Consider the following 12,613-nt stretch of genomic DNA (forward strand, 5'->3'; position numbering starts at 1 on the left):
TACATAGTAACTATAACTGGTCTTCATGAATTACCATGCTAAAAACTTGTTTTTAAATACAGAGATAGGGACCTCCTGTTTTCTTATATTCACTTGGTGAATATAAGATGCCTTAACTTTCCACCTGAGCAACACTTCAAGGTAACTGAACCCTGAGCCAATGTAGAGCAGAGTAGTATCCCCTCTAAAGCTGCCCCATTTCTATCCTCATTCTGGGGACTGAAAGAGTGAAAATGGGTAGAGCAAGGAGAGGCCTTATGGTGCCAATTCACAAATGAGGTAGTGTGTACTTTTTGGAAGGGGGTGTATGAATTTCTGCTAATAGAGAGATCTGCATAAGAATTAAGCTATAAATTGCTGTCTGATAGGGTTCCCTTTCCTGTCCAGTGTGCATCACTCACTGGGCAACAGTTTTTAAGAGCACCCAGTGAATATATGAATACTCAGAAACTGACATAGCTGTCCTCTTTATGGTCCCTCTAAAATGAAAATGAAATTAAATACAGATACAACTTTTTGAACTTCTAAACAGCGGCTTCGTGCCATACTTTATAATTAGACCTTGCTGTTTTGCGTTAGTGTTACACTATTTTGTTACATGACTCTGGAATTGTTTAGATTATGTAAATTCTTCAGTACAAAATCACATTTCAAGTGTGATATTTAGATTTTAGATTTTAAAGATGTCTTTAATTGCATTGTAACTGGCAACTCTGTGTTGTCCTCATGTAATAGGCAGTATCAGGATGACTGTATTCTGAAATAGTCATTAGTGGAAGACTATTGTACGCATAGGTCTCCAGTGAGGTATGAATTGCAGAGTCCCAGGATTATTTCTGTCAGACTTTTCATACTAACAAGGGAGTGCAGATTGTGAACTGTCCCTTTGGTGTATATTCCAGCCCCACATCAGTGCCCAGGATGAAAGCGTCCCTTTTCCATCCTCTTCTCTGGTTATTTAAGCTTTCGTATTGCAGTTCTGTAAGAGCAGAGTCTTGGTTTTGTGTCTGGGCTGGCAAGCTGGTGAAGGTGGTATGAACAGGTTGTCCCCATAGGCCTTCTCCATACTGAAGCTTCCTGAACAGAGACTGGGCTATTTATGGACTTTGAAACCAGCCCTTCACCCATGACTCTTGTATTTAATTATAGTTCTTTTAAAACAACCGTTATAAGTGTCAATGACCATGACAGAGGATTTCAGTGGATTTTTTTCACAACAGTATTTACTGTATTTAGTAACAAATTATTGCAATATCAGCAGTGCTATTGTAAGTATGAGTTAAATGTGATATTGCGTGTATCAGGTCTTAATGCTGGTAATAGAGAATCCTAGTGACGTTGAGCTTTAATTTTTACTTACAGCAGATAAAGTCCCAGGATTACCTAATTAGTCCTAATAGAAAAGCAAGCTTTCTTTTTTATGGGTCAGACTTAATTTTTGTGCTCAGTATAGTGAACATGAGTAATGTTCAGTAATAAAAAATATCTGCATATTATTCTATGCAGATGAAAGTCATTAGTAAATTTGCTTTGTTCAGAGTAAAGGAATTTGAAAATATATTGTTTCTCATATTATTTTAATACACATGTTGTTATCCATAGAATTAAGCTTAAATATATACTGCTAGGTTCACAAATACCTAGTGAACATCACAAAATTAATTACATTTCAAATACATGATTCAGAGTCTAAGATTCAGACCTTAGGATGGGATGAATCGCCCTCTGGAGGTGCCTGTTTCAGTCTACTGACTTCACAGGAATCCTATTTTGAATTGACTAGCTCAAACTAAAAGTTAAGAGTGGCATGTCACCTTAAGAGAGGAATAACAGAGCATTTCATACCATACTAGGTCTTCTCTGAAGAACTCTTTAAGAATGGCTGCCTTATTCCTCACCTTTTCTGTCAGTGTTCTTCTGTACTGTTTCTAAAATGAATAAGCACAATTGTTGCTATTTCCTGTGTATTTTGTTGTTTCCTGATCTTTTCAATTTGTTATCTTATATTTCCTTTTCTTTTTCTTTTTTTCTTTTTCCTGACTCTTTTTAGCTACCATTCCTTCTGAAGCTTTTCGCTTGCTACCTCTCTGACCATCCTGCCTTCCATGTTGAGAGTATTGTCCTAACTTCTGATATGGAAGATTGCTGAACCTTTCCTTTGATGCTGATACCCGTATTTTCTGTGAGAGATAGTACTGTAGTGAAGACATAGAAAAAGAAGAACATGGCACTCATGGAATTTTTAATGGTTTTGAATAGTAAAGAAGTATTGTTCTTCCATCTTCATATAAAATGTGCTGGTTTCCTAACGTACTTATAATTTAAAGGTGTTTGTAGAAATGTAAAATCAAATGTGAAGAATATAAAATCCGTATTAAAGACATTTAACAAAATATAGCATTAGTCTTTATTTTAAAAATTGAGTGCTACATGGCTCACAAAAAGTGAGATAGACTTACAAAGTTGTGTACTGGTAAAGTCTAACTTATTAAAATATGAAATTATTCTCTTCCTCCCTATGATAATATTTTCTTGATTTATACCTGTTAAAGTCCTCTCCTTCTCTTGAGTTCTGTGTCTTCTCCCTTTTTTTTTTTTTTTTGCTCCTTTTGTTAACCTAAATTTCCAGTTCCTTTCTGCACTGAACTCTCCTAACTTATGATTCAATACTGATCCATTTTTCTCTCATTTGTGCATCTGTTTGCCTAAAGTACTGCCTTAAGCATGACTGTATATATTCAAGAATATATTTACTTCTAGACACTGGATGGATCTGCTATTTTAGCACTTTCAGTAAACCAGATGAGAAACTTAACAATACAGTGACAGCATTCTAAGTTTTTTATGACACACATGCCTTCATAGAATCAGAGTACCTTGCCTCCTACATCAATGGAATAATAATAATTATGGATAGAGATAAACATTCCTGTAAAAATGTGGACTTAACGGTACTTGTTCAATATAGGAATGCTAACTTAAAAAGACCATCTGAATGAAAGCAAACATGTTGCAGTCATGAATAGTATGGCAGAAGGTTTTCGATTTTTTTGCAGATAAAGAGAAATGCTAATGGAAAGAATGCTTTGTATTGAAAGTAATATAAGCAGTTAAAGTAAAACAAAACAAAACAAAAACAAAAAATCTGAACCAACAAACCAAACCAAACCGAAACCCAAACAACTAAAATATTGACATCCATAAAGTCAGGAGAAATTCTGCACATCATGCTTTGTTATAGCAGAAATATTAAATAAAAGATAATGCTTACTGAAGAGTAGTTACCTACATATTAGCTATAGTAAATGTTCTATAGATAATCTGAATTCTTTGGATTGCAATAAAAGGAATTCCAAGTACATGATAAAACTTAAATAGTGAAGTTCAGAACTTTTCAATTTAGATGTGAAAAATACGATTCTGAGGACTCTTCTGATACCTACAGTAATTTGCAATAACAGTAATAATAGCAAGTTACTAGAAAATTATTTGAGGTGTGGCTGAGAATGTAATTTATAGTGCCTAAAAGTTTTTAACTAGTGTCGTTATGAGCAGGACTTTGCATAATTTTGAGCCTATTAAAAACCACCTTATTTGTCAGATTAATTTACTGAGTATGAGGATGACGTTACAGACAAGGATTAGAAAGCAGAGGAAATTTGGAATCTCTAAACCAGTTACACTGACGATGAGTGTGTTGCACGGTAGTAGCAGTAAGTTTTATGTTAGAATGAATCAACTGCAACTAATTTTATAAAAATTATCTACATGAAAATGATCCATAACAAAAGAAGGAATATTAAAAACTATGTAAAACAAAAGTTAACTCACCACTGCTTTCTGAAGATGTGTCCTGTTGACTGTATAATAGAGTGCAGATCCTGAAATAGTCCCTTACTTAATACTTGTATTCATTTTATAGTAAAGTAGTTATGGAATAAGGTATTACTCAGAATGAGAAATAATAAAATTCTAACAATGCCATATTATTGTATGAAGGAAGTACATCAAACTGATTTGAATAAGCATAGTTCTAGAAAATTTGGTTTTGCGAGTACTGTATTGATATTGCTTGTTAGGTTAGAAAACTGTTGCTTGTTTAATAGGACTACTAATCTAAAAGTTGTTGTTTGAAGAGAACATTATTTTTACACTCAAGTTTGTATATGTTTGATTTGCAATTTTGGGGTGATAATGTCTTAGTTAAAACAATCAGTTTAAAGGTCTGTTTTTTTAAATATATGAAGAGCAGTGAGGAAAGCATAGCTGGAAATACTAACAAAACAGGAAAGATTTTTCAGCAAATGAGTAAGTGTAACCACAGGGAAACACTTGCAAGAGGAAAAGAAAGTTGAGTGAGTATTGCTACACTGAGATGTGAAAACATACTTCATCTATGAAGTCCTACTGGAAATAATAGTGACAAATTAGATCTTTCTTTTCAAAAACACAGCTTAGGTACATGTGGTCTTGAGAGGAAAAGCACCACTACAAATTCCATGAAATGTTCTTTGATCGCATTACAAACAAGTCTGGCTAAGACATAAATAGAATATAACTATCTGTTGCTTTATTACGAAGATAAGGTGAGGGAAGCATAATTTATAAAACAACCACCATGCTTGCAGGTTCTGCGATTCATGTGGCTGGCAAACACAGAAGTAATTTCACGAATGAAAAGAAGATGCAGAATCAATGAAGATTGTATTAAAGGTTTGTTTCATTCAACTTTGTTTAGGATTATGAGTATCTCCATGATTATGATATATATACACACATTATATGTATATTATACACCCACATATTGCTTTGTATATGAAAATAAACGTGAAAAGCTGTGAAAGAGGAATGTGAATTAAATGCGAGAAATCTGTCAAAATAAGCAGGATATTTTTGTAAGATAACTTCAAACCAGGAAAAATAATAAGAGTTAATTCACTCCTGGATCTGATAGCGATAAGGAAAAAAAAAAAGGTACTAGATCTAAAATAAAGAATGAACTTTTTGAACTAAAATAGTGACTTTCTGAATGTACAATACTTCCAGTTTAATAAAGTGACCAGAAAAAGGGTAAACATACTGTGAAAGTCACTGACAGAAATGTAGAGTTTGAAGAGTAGCAGCAGAAATCTGGTTCAGCAATAACACTGCAATAGAATGGGAACAAGATTCCACTGTGAATAAATGTTTAGTGAAGTATGAAATAGGAGAAAAAAAAACAGAACTGGAAATGGGAACTTTAAGCTTGCCATTATGCAAGATAAAATTAAAAGGAAAGAAAGTTTAGAACATGTCATGCTATATGAGAGAGAGCCTAGTTATCTGCTTAGTATACTTTTGCTAAAATAGCCTGAAATAAGTGAAACTTTTAAGGAAACACTAGATATTTTTTTTTTCAAATGTGTTCAACTTCCAATTTTTCTCTTTCAATAGAGTAATACTGAATAAAAGGAAATCTGAGACCACTGTTTACAAATCAGAGCAGTTACTTAAAAAGGTGGTTGAAGAGACAGCAAAGAAAAATGGTAATTGAAAGTATAGAAAAAATATCTGAAAATATTACAGGGTTCAGATTCTGTACCCCTATTCTGCCCAGTGGAGGTAACATGCGGTAGGCAAGATTCATTCCCCCTCAGAGGCTGAGAAATTGGGTAAACAGATTTAGTTCATTATTAAAATGCAGTTTGGGTCCCACCTATGTGGGCCTTCTTGTAGGATAAAAGCCTAAAATATAATGCATTTGTGTATGGTGTTTTACTCTGAGACTTCTGAGAAGGACCGGATGCTGAAGTGGGCACACTTCAATATAGTGACCTCATTGTGCATATGATGGGATAAGTGCTTACAGAGTATTTATACAGATTTCAAAAAGGGATATGCAATAGTATCTTGGGATTAACATAATGTCTGTATTACTTGGATAGGTTTCCAATATGTGATGTAATTACTACTAGGTTCCAGGTCAGATTTTGACCTAGTGAGGTCACCTGTTATTTTCACAATAATTTCTAATTTTACAGGTTGTAGAAAACTATGTGCAGGATGCACAAAAAGGGGAAATAAATTTACATTCATAGACTACTTTGTGATCTGGGATTAACTGCTTAAATCTCAAGACAGAAAATAAAAAGAAGAAAAGGGAAGAGAAAATCTGACAAGGCAGACAATGTTGGAACAGGATGCGTTAGCATTCAGTTGTATGTTGTCGCTTAAGTAACTCAGAAGTAAAAAGAGGAATAAAAACTCAAAAAACTCTGTGCAGATTCTGAAAGGGGATAGGCTCCTCTGGTGAGTGCTGAGGACATAAAGCACAGAAATAAATAAATTGGGCAAAATTTTAGGGTGCTATAGATCAAAGGAAAATGGCCAGAAGTTGAGAAAGAAGGTTGAAAGTAGGTGTTTGGAAACAGTTCTTAATAGGAAATTATTCTTAATGGAACATTGGGAAGCAAATAGACCATCATAACTATTCAACAATAAATTTGCCTGTAGATTAAGTATTTGGAGAAGCAGTCCTGCAGAAACACAGGCAGCTTTTCTGCAGAAACTGACTGGCTCTTCTGGCTTTACTGTATTGCCATCAACCGTATGTGCAACATAGTGGGGAATTAGGCTGGGAAATATCAATTCTGCAGTATGAATGTGCGATTCTGCACCTTTGGCTTGCTTTGGCTTCAGCAGAGTTATGTTCTTGTGAATAATAGAAATTGATTCTTAAAATAATTGAAGTTTCATTAATAAATCAAGAGAATATAATTTAAAAGCATAGGTAGAATTATATACACATAGATGGAGAAAAATATAAAGCACATCTGTCACATGTATTACATACAAAGCTGAAAAGTGTTCTTTCTTATAATGACCTTGTAATTTTGAAATGCAAATGCATTATATGAAATTATAATACTCTGATCCCCTCAAGCATAGTTTTAGAAGATGACATAAAACAACCAAACAACATGTTTGAAGTTATCCACTTTTCTCTGAATATATTACATATTTTAAACCTAATGTCTGAAGTGACAGAACTGGTAGTTCCTGTTTTGAGGAAAATAGTTTTAAGACTTCTGTGAAAAGAGATTCTGAAAAATGTTTTAGCAGATAGTGCAGGTACAACTGTCTGCTAGAGAAGTGTTCATATACTGCTTCTGTCCATTCTGAATATGTTCTGTTCCCGTCACTCCTGCTTAGATAATCACTTGTTGGGGTTTTGCCTGTCTGTATTTCTCAAGGAAATAGGGGACATAGGTTTTAGGAGCTGCTGGAAGCTAAGCTGGACTATATCAAGGAGGAGATGACTACATCAGAATTTTGTCTGAAGAGTAGAAGAATTGTAAAAAAGCTTTTCCAAAGATGGGGAATGGGTGGCTCTGAGCAGGAGTGTAATGCTGCTGTGAGCCCTTAAGCCTGTTTACTCATTTAGTATATTGAGAGCATACCTGGGTGTCATGGGATTTGGATGTTTTGCAGATGAATAAACTAGATTACAAAGAACAACTAGTAAATTTCAGGAATTCATTATGAAAGTACCCTATGAATAAACTATATGCATATTAAAAAGCAAAACCAAACCATAGAAACCACTTCTTAGAACTTTCATGTGTGACTATGGTATAGTTGCATAGCCTGTGCAAGCAAAGTAGAGCAAAGAAGCAGAAAAACTGGGCTAGATGTCATAAACTGCTGCCCAGGTTTTCACTTTTGGTTGTTTGGTTGTTTGGTTGGTTGGTTGTTCTTCTTTCCAAGGAAATAATTTGGAGATTCCTGCTATAAACTGTATCAGGTTAAAAAATGTCAGGAGACTCAATTCTCTAAAAGCAGGCATCTGGAACTAAATTTGAAGACAGATGGCCACTGCAGCCTTTAGAGCACTAATTCACCTGTTATTATCTTACATCCTTTGTTTTACTTTTCATGGTTCAGAATGTTTCTGCTTTATTCAGATAAAACTCATTGAAAACAATGCCGAACATGACATACTTCTACTATGAATGACAAATTGTGTAAACATCAAAAAGATTCTCCATAGTAGACTTCAACTAGCAATATCCTCCTACCTCAATTTGACCAGACATTATCTATTTTGAGACAATAGAGAGACTTTGAGTCAAATCTTCTTTCTGTTATGCTTGATTCTCAAAGAAAACTAGTTTTGCGCTTGCCTGATCATCCATCTATCTGTCTGCTTATGTGAGAGTATTATAATTCTTGTTCTAGCAGCTAAAATAAAAGTTATAGTATTACTAAGTAGGAAGTATACAAAATCCCTCTTCTATCCAGTCTGTTGCAGAATGGCTCCAAGAGCAAGGCCATGGAGCCTTAGAGGCCTTGTGCAAGCAAAGCAAGGTGTAGGCCTCACAGGTAACCGGATACGGGATGTGGGAGGAGAATGTGAAGGAAGCTGTGTAGAACTGACCAATACTGTTGTGACTGGTAGGCGTGGCTAAACACCACGCGGATATAAGCGAAGTGTGCCACAAATAAAGTAGAAGTTTGCTTATCACCCATATTGGGTTGGCGTGTCTTGCTTCTCCTCACCGCTTACACCAGTTCTTTGAAGAAAGAGAAAAATAATAATAAGTGATTTATTCTGCATTCAAGGAAAAGTAAATGTCATTACTGATTGCCAAAAAAAAGTTCTTGAAGAGATGGACAAATGTATTGTGTCTGAAGGGTCTGTGGGGCCTACTGCTCTTCAGTACCCCAAAATTCTAAATAACATTGAACCTACCTAGTTTAATAGATGAAGCAAAATCAAAGAATGCTCATGCAAAATAGCCAGAGTAAAAGTCAGTGAATAAAATTGTTGTATCTTTGTGTTAAAGTCTGGAAAAGGAAGGTTGTTTTCTGATAAAGGTGAATCCATAGGAGAGCACATGAATGAAAAGGGTTTTGGAAAGCAAGGTTTATAAGGCATGTTTCAAAAGAGTTGTATTGACTTAGTCCAGAGAAGAGAAGACTGAGAAAAATAATGTAACATTTGAAGTTTATTGTGAAGAAGACAGTCATCAATTGTCTTTTGTACCTACTTGTGGAAAGACAAGAAAAAATTATCTTTATTTACAGTGAAAAAGAACAGGTTACATATTTGGAAAAGGCTTCTAACTACAAGGACAGACTGGAACCAGACTATCAGGTGATGCTGGAGCATACTCCTCACTGGCAGTTTCAAACAGATTAGACAAAAAGTTTCTGTCATCCAGATGCTCTTACATCTATCCTCTTTCATAATGGTTGGCTCCACTCAATAAATAATCTGGAATATTAAGAAGTAATTTGAAGAATAAATTTGGAATGTGGAGGTGAAATTGGATAGTCTGAACAGATGATAAATCATCCAAAATGCAGGTATCATTCTTTTGTCAACATATGTTTTCTTGTATTTTGTATGCCTTTCTGTGTTTTAATTTTCACTTTTTTAAGTTCATATACGTATAATTTCCATTTGCAGATAGTCGATAAGGATTTTTTGCCTGTTCATGCAAGCAGTACTATTACTCTGCTTACACTATTTGATCCTCTGGGCAGGAAGCTGGTCTCAGCATTGTCAATACCCTTTCTCTTTGGCTTCTAATTCTATATAGCACATGTTCTTCAGGTATGTATAGCTTTGTAGATATACCGGAAATACTTTGCATTCAAAACACATGCAGTTTCTTTTAAGTCACACACAGATAACCAGAGTTTATTATTTGACAGAATAACTGAAAAGGTCTGATTCCTAAACAAAACCAGAACTTTCATGATGAATTTTACTTTCTGTGGTTAACAGCCTGTTTTTACTGTGATAAATAAAGACTGTTAGTAATAAAAATGAAACCTATGCTGTGATAATGGAACCCTCAAGTGAAATTGGTTAGTGATATTAGAAAGTATCACTTGTATTTCTGCTCCAAACCTCAAGGTATTTTATTTTTCTGTACTCAAAAACAATATTAAATAGCATTTGTGGTTCGTGTATGGTTACCAGCATTCATGGGCCTGATTAAAATGTGAATCATTTGTGTATATGCTTTTGTTAGAACATAGAATGAGTGACATAGGAGAGCAAGGAATGAAGATCATTTGGCTATTCTGAATACTGACAGAATACAGTCTATTCAGAATACTGGCTAGCATGTCTATTCTTTCTGAGAAATTCAGTTTGGAGGATATTGAGAAAACCGTTTATTACTGTGATAATCTGTTAGCTGCTTAAGGACTTACGTTTTCATATCAAACAATTATTAAAGTCTTCAAATTAAAGTGCTTATCTTCCAGTGTTTTTTCTTGTATTGGGTCTGTGCCAGGAAAGGCTGTGAACATTTGCAAATGGACATTTTATTGTATCTTCTTCCCTCAAATTGTATTAGAGGCATTTTGATTATTAGAAGCAGCTGTGTTAAAAATATGAATAGTGTATAGAGAGTCAAACAGCTTTCACTTGGTTAACCTCCCAGAGAGGAAGATCTGAGTGAAATAAGTAGCACCCCTTTGCTTTTGTAGCTGCTCTGTCTTGTTATCTTGATATAGAACCAAGGGGTTCCAGTATAACTTTTCTGTTTCATCATCTAGACTTATCTAGCTTTATGGGTTTTTTAAAGTAGGAGACACCTACTTACGCTATTTGAGAATTAACTTAGAAAGAGATCACTAAAGTCTTAAAACTTTTATAATACAAGCCAATCTGGAGAAAGATTGTTGTCAACTTGAATAGAATTATTCAAGACTATGAATCACATACCACTTTACCTTTATATTAATGCAGTGTATATAGAAGAAAAACAATATAGTCAGAGAAGCTTTTGAAGGAAAATGCCTAGCAAACAACTTCAGAATATTTAACTCACACTTTTTTACAAGGATAGGAAAATATAATTCCTGGATAGACGTGAAATACTTTTTTAGAAAGGCTTCTAAGGACTTCCCATGAAAGTCAAAGAAGTAGTTTATAATCCAAGATGTTCCGTGAAGAGAGAATAATGGTTCTAAACTGTGAGATGCCATAGAGAATTGAACAAATTGAGAAAGATAAAAAAAACTACTACGGCTTCTTTTACTTACAGTTGACATCTAAAGTTGTCTGGTCTTACCTGTCAGAACTTGCTTTTCAACATGTATATTAATGTAATTATTTTAATAACTGAACATTCACATTTCAATTTATATTTTCAAGTTACAAAATACAAACTATTTTTTCAGCTTTCCCATTTAATATCTTATGGAACAGTTTAAGTATAATTTTTGCTGACTAATGAAATATTTACTTTACCAGAGGGAAGTTGTGATGAGAAATTTAGTTTTCCTGAATATCTTCAGAGGCCCAATGCAGTTACTGCGAAATCAATCCCCAGCAAGGTGCCTGTGCCTATTTTGAATAGTATGATATTCAGAAAAAAATAGAGCTAATATACAAGGATCTAACTTCCCTTTTCAAAGATGCCAATGAATTTGTCATTTAATAATTCTGAAAATATTACTTACAAGTTAAATAAGGACACTCTGAAACAGTAAGAATAATTAAAGGTGGTTAGGAAGAAAAAAGAATATATGCAGTTTGATTAAATGAGGTAAACAACCATATACAAGGAAACTGGAATGATACAATATTTATTTAAGTTGGCAGGAGAATGTATAATTGGAGGTGTAACTGGGAAAACATGGTGTGAAGTTATTCTGAGTTATTCTATTTTAGCAGATTTAATAATGTTTTAAAGTGGTGGCAGTCCCCTTCTTTAACATAACTGCAATTGGACTGGACAAAGTAGTACAAATTGTGCTTCAGAAAGTCAACCCTATGGTTGGATATAGGTTGGAAAGTGTAAGTCTTACCATCTAAGAGTATGTAAGTTTTTTGGCAAATTTTCAGAAATAAATATGAAAATGTCAGGATTAAGAAAATATTTTCTCTAGAGTACTAGAAAGTGTATTAGTTTTGGGCTCTCCAGATTAATATTGTGATGTACTGTAACAGTATAAAGAGATGGTTGCTTGCTTAATGCAGTTTATGTGTGTGTTAATTTGTATAGCTGAGTTTTCCATCAAAGTTGGCCAAAGCACAGAGAGTTATTTTAATTGCCCAATTTTTATAAAGAGCATGAATAACTCATCTGGGATGCTTTTGGCTGCTTCTTCGAGTGGTTGTGGAGATGGATTTCATTTCTGGTGTGTATGTGCCCAGTGAGTGCACATACATAAGGAGAAGTGCACATACATATGGAGAAGTGCACATACATAAGGATAAATTATTTGGACAAGCAGAGTCCATTAGATGGTATCAGCAGACTACTACTTGAAGCACCCTCATGTCCACTATCCTCAGTGCACTAAATAGTGACACGAGTACACACACTCATGATTTCATTATTTCCATCATACCAAAAGGTGGAAATAATTCAGTGTATGTACTGTGTGAGTCATTTAACTTCATATGTAATAGTATAATTAATTTCATGCTGTAAATTAAGTCTTCTTATGAAATTAGCAAAATACAGTTTGAGTTAACATACTAAATATATCTTTTTAGATATGGATAAAGGAATCGTAAGTTACTGGGGCTTAAGATTTTTCCTAGTGTGATTTTTCAGCAGGCAGTAAGTCCCATTGTAACATTTCCTTTTTCCAAGAGGGAACA

The 12,613-nt window shown here is 34.3% G+C and overlaps 1 long non-coding RNA gene across 1 annotated transcript in view; it reads right to left on the reverse strand.

Moving 5' to 3' along the window:
- LOC130603521 (uncharacterized) overlaps positions 1 to 12,613 on the reverse strand; it is a 29,130-nt gene that overhangs the window by 1,982 nt on the left and 14,535 nt on the right. The window lies entirely within an intron of this gene.

The sequence above is a fragment of the Pezoporus wallicus genome, unplaced genomic scaffold, assembly GCF_028554395.1.
Source record: "Pezoporus wallicus isolate ANWC-B61680 ecotype Strahan unplaced genomic scaffold, APGP_CSIRO_Pwel_v1 contig_5183, whole genome shotgun sequence".
Taxonomy (NCBI): Eukaryota; Metazoa; Chordata; class Aves; order Psittaciformes; family Psittacidae; genus Pezoporus; species Pezoporus wallicus.